We start from the raw sequence: 5371 nt of genomic DNA, 5'->3' as shown, positions 1-5371 counted from the left end.
ACGACACCAGTTCAAGTACATTCAAGAGAAATTCAATTGATACAGTAAACAGTCACATAAGCCATAGAGTACGAGAGTGATAAAGTACACCCTCGTCTCAAGCAATATCATCAGTAAACACAAGCATTTCAATCATAGATTTCAAGTATAACAAAGCCATGAAGTAACAATCATGTGAGTAGTACACTCACCAATCAAACAAACAGATTTCACAAATTTCCGCCCAACAAGCGCCTTGGGTCACTGGCACGCCCTAAAACATTCAAGAAAACACAATGAGACTCGAATACGAGTCATAAACCTAATCCACATACTACTAATGCAAAGTCAAAAGAACGTGAAAGTGAAAATAAGGAACACTTGGTGCTAAAAGTTTAGACAACCCCAAAGTCACTCATAAAATAAACTCATTTCAATAGCCATTCAATAGGCTCAGTGTCGTATAGTTACAAAATCATTCCACCGAACTCTACCTATGGCAGTCAGGGGTATTTTTGTCTTTTCACATGCTACAGTACTTGGATTGTTCTGAAATTTACAGGCAGCTATAAAACATCATTTCCTACAACTTTCATGTTTTAACCTAAGGTCGATTCGGCCTCCATCATGGCCGAACAGAACCGGACAGAACAGGGTTAGGTGAAACCCTAAACTGGAATTTCCGCACCAAACCAGAAATTTTCCGCAACCAATCATATCCAACATATATCAACTCCATTCTATACTATAACAAACCATCAATCCATGACTAAACAATAATTACTATATAAAAACAGAAAAATCAATAATAAATCAAAAATCCATTAAAACTCCACTTCCAACCATCAAAACTACTACAAATCAACATATTTAGCCACAAAAGCCACTAATAAACCATTATTAAGAACAAACTATGAATTTGTACGCACCATACCTTAATACCTCAAGAAAGGTTGTAGCTTAGGTTTCTTTCTTCCAAAACAACTCCACCAACTTCTAATATCCTACCTAGCAAAGGATTTTTATGGAGTACATTTGAAGTTCTATGGTTGGATCACAAGATTGAGCAAGATTTGGAAGAAATAAGTTGAAGGCTTTCTTCTTTTCTCTCCCTAAGAGTTTCGGCAAAGATGCTGGAAATGAAGATTTTTTTTGGGTCAATTTTTGGTTATTTGGTAAAGGTATGTAAGATGGTCAAAATCCAAGGTGGAATAGGAAAGTGACACTTGTCGCCTTTTAGGCTTAAAACTATCCTTTTGTCTCTCCAATGTTAATCCATTTAGGTAACCTCTAATTACTTCTTAACACCTAGTAAATTAATCCCTGTATACAACACGTAACCCTATTGGCCGAATTTATCACACTTATCGCACTAGAGGGTCCCACGTCCGGTATACACTCTTAATTTCTCATGAGCTAACTTATACTAGAAAAAATGATTTTAAAACTATATTTACTCATAAAAATTATTTAAAAATTTTTTCCTAATAAAGACAATATATAAAATGCGTACAAAAGAAAATTTCAGATTCTCACACTCTCTCCCCCTTAGAGAAATTTCGTCCTCGAAATTTCTCACCTTGATTCACAAACAGTTCAGGGTATTTCTTTTGCATCTCCTCTTCCATCTCCCAAGTCGCTTCCTCTACCCCGTGATTTTTCCACAAGATCTTCACCAAAGGAATTTGTTTATTTCTCAGCTCCTTAACTTTTCGGTCGAGTAGCTGTACCGGTTTCTCCTCGTAGGTGAGTGATTCGTCTATCTCAATCTCCTCCGGTTGTAAGATGTAAGTTGGATCGGGGTAATACTTTTTGAGCATCGAGACATGAAAGACGTCATGAATTCGGGACAAACTTGGCTGCAATTCGAGTCGGTACGCCACTTGCCCAACTCATTGAAGAATCATATAAGGTCCTACGAACCGAGGTTGAAGTTTCTTTCCTCTACCCGTAGTGACACTTCGTAGTGGCGTGATCTTAAGGAAAACACGGTCTCCAATTTCGAACTCCAAATCTTTCCTTCGGTTGTCCGCATAGCTCTTTTGTCGGTTTTGAACTGTTTGGAGTCTTTGACGTATTAACTGGACTTTTTCTTGGGCATCTCCATCCATGGAATGGTTGTTGGATCGAGAACCCTCTTTTCGCCTACTTCATCCCAATAGATCGGTGATTGGCACTTCCTTCCGTAAAGCATTTCGTATGGTGCCATCTGGATCGACGAGTGGTAACTATTATTGTAGGCAAACTCCACTAAGGTCATGTGTTGGCCCCAACTACTCCCAGAATCTAAGATGCAAGTCCTTAACATATCCTCAAGGGTCTGAATGGTTCGCTCAGATTGCCCATCCGGCTGGGGGTGATAAGTGGTACTAAGGTTGAGTTTGGTCCCCAAGGTTTCGTGAAACTTTTGCCGAAATCTGGACACAAAACGGGGATCTCTATCCGAAATGATGCTCACAGGGACTCCGTGTAGTCTTACAATCTCATCCATATATAACTGAGCCAATTTGTCCATGGAATACTTCATGTTTACCGGTAAGAAATGGGCCGATTTGGTTAACCGATCGACAATCACCCAAACGGCGTCATGTCCTTGTTGTGTTCGCGGCAAAGCTGAAATGAAGTCCATTGTAATGTTTTCCCACTTCCATTCGGGTATCTCAAGAGGTTGAAACAATCCATATGGTTTTTGATGTTCCGCCTTAACTTATTGACAGGTGAGACATGTTTGCACGTATTGAGCAATTTCCTTCTTCATGTTGTCCCACCAATAGGTTCCTTTTAGGTCCTCATACATCTTGCTACTACTTGGATGGATCGTATACTTGGACCGATGAGCTTCCTCTAAGATCTCCTTCTTTAACATTTCATCTTTGGGTACCACCACTCGGTTTCGGTACCTCAAAACTCCCTCGGAACTGAAGTTGAAATCTGACAATTCCCCTTTTTCCACTTTCTCTCCCCACTTCTGTACCATAGCATCTTCCTTCTGAGCCTCTTTAATCTGCTCCAGTAGAGTGGACGTTACTTTAATATTAACAAAAATCGCCTTATGACTTCCAAGACAGGGTTTCCACTCACAAACCGATTCTAACAGATCCCACTCCTTAATCATTAACCCCGCTACTTGAGCCTTTCGACTCAAGGCATCTGCCACCAGGTTAGCTTTTCCCGGATGATAGTTGATGGTGCAGTCGTAGTCTTTCAGAAATTTCATCCATCGCCGCTGCCTCATATTCAATTCCTTTTGCGAGACGAGGTATCTAAGGCTCTTATGGTCAGAGTAAACCTCGAAAGTTACCCCGTATAGATAGTGTCTCCACTTTTTCAGAGCGAAAACAACTGCGACTAACTCCAGGTCGTGGGTTGGGTAGTTTTGCTCGTGAGGTTTCAATTTCCTAGAGGCAAAAGATATCACATTCTTGTTTTACATCAACACACACCCCAGACCTTCCAGCGAGGCATCGGTATAAACGGTTAAACTATCTATTCCGTTAGGCAGAGCTAGAATCGGTGCCATGGTTAATCTTTTCTTTAGCTCTCGAAAGCTAGCTTCACACCTAGCATCCCACATAAAATGACCATTTTTCTTCATCAGGTCGGTTAAAGGACCAGCAAGTTTGGAAATGTCCTTAATAAAACGCCTATAGTACCCAGCCAACCCTAGAAAACTACAAATCTCCGTGGGGTTTTCTGGCCTCTTCCAATCAGTCACAGCCTCTACATTCGCCGGGTCAACAGAGATGCCCTCTTGGGAAATTACATGTCCTAAGAAAGAAATTTTCTCCAACCAAAACTCACACTTACTAAACTTGGTGTACAACTGATGCTTTCTTAGGGTTTGCAAGACGATTCTTAAGTGCTGCTCATGCTCCTCACGAGTTTTTGAGTAGACAAGGATGTCATCAATAAATACAACTACAAATCCATCCAAATAGGGCTTAAAAACCCTATGCATTAAATCCATGAAGGCAGCAGGGGCATTGGTCAGTCCAAAGGGTATGACTGCGAATTCAAAATTTCCGTATCTAGAATTGAAGGCAGTTTTTGGTATGTCCTCCTTCCTAATTAGCAATTGATAATATCCTTGTCCGAGGTCTAATTTCGAAAAGACCACTGCCCTTGCAACTGGTCGAACAACTCATCAATAGGGTCAATGGATATTTATTTTTAACCGTTACATTATTCAACCCCTGATAGTCTATACACATTCGCAAACTCCCATCTTTTTTCTTCACAAACAACACAGGGGCTCCCCAAGGAGACCCACTCTCTCGAATGAACCCTCGCTCCAAAAGGTCTTGTAACTGCAACTTTAACTCCCTAAGTTCGGCAGGGGCCATCCGGTATGGGATTTTAGAGATAGGTGACGTCCCTGGTAACAACTCAATTTTGAATTCTATCTCTCTCTCCGGAGGTAGGGTGACTAATTCATCAGGAAATGCGTCCGGATATTCCTTTACTACGTGCACATCCTCAACCTTCAATTTATCGGTGGGGGTATTGATTAGAAAGGCTAAGAACCCTTGCGCCCCTTTACTTAGTAATTTCGTAGCCCGAATACCCGAGATCAAGGTAGATGAGGATAAAAAACCCCTTATATCTAACCTTAAAGTCGCCTCCCCAGGAATACGGAATTCTACCGCCTTCCTTTTACAATCAAGTTGAGCGTTATACCTGGCTAACCAGTCCATGTCCAAGATTACATCATACCCCTTAATGGACAGGCTTATCAAATCCCCTAACAATTTCCTCTCTCCTACCCAAACTTCACAATCCTTATAAACCATACTAGTGATCAAACGATGATGCCCCGTAGAAGTACTAACTTCCAGGTCATAAGGTAAACTAGCAGGCTTTATATCAATTCCGCACATGAAATTGGGGTTGACAAATGAATGAGTAGCACCGGGATCTACTAAAACTTTCGCAAATCGGTGGAATACAGGAATCGTACCTTCTACAACTTCAGAAGAATCGGGGACCTATTGTGGCTCCAGTGAATACACTCGAGCCGATACTTTAGGTTTAGTCCCTTCCACCTTAGTCGGTTCAGAATTGGTCCTCGTCGATTGCTGACTCCCCCTTCTATCTCGTGATAGAACCTGACAATTGGCAAGCTGGTGGTCTGCACCTCCGCAACGCAAACATTTTCTTTCCTTCTTGTCCTCCGTGTGGTTTGGCTTTCCACAATACCCGCAGGGCCCGTGAGATGCAGAAGCCGAGCCTCCTTGAAAACCTCCTCTTTGACCTCTCCCAACTTGGCCACCTCTTGATGGGGCCCCTCTTGACATTCCAGGCATCCTTCTTCCTCCAGTTCCCCGTCCAAACTTGGGAGGGATACTCTTATCCCCCTGTCCCGAACTACTTCCAGGAAATCCTCGCTTCTTCG

Source organism: Coffea eugenioides, unplaced genomic scaffold (assembly GCF_003713205.1).
Source record: "Coffea eugenioides isolate CCC68of unplaced genomic scaffold, Ceug_1.0 ScVebR1_82;HRSCAF=417, whole genome shotgun sequence".
NCBI lineage: Eukaryota > Viridiplantae > Streptophyta > Magnoliopsida > Gentianales > Rubiaceae > Coffea > Coffea eugenioides.
The sequence above is the reverse complement of the archived record's forward strand: the minus strand, read 5'-3'. Positions refer to the sequence as shown.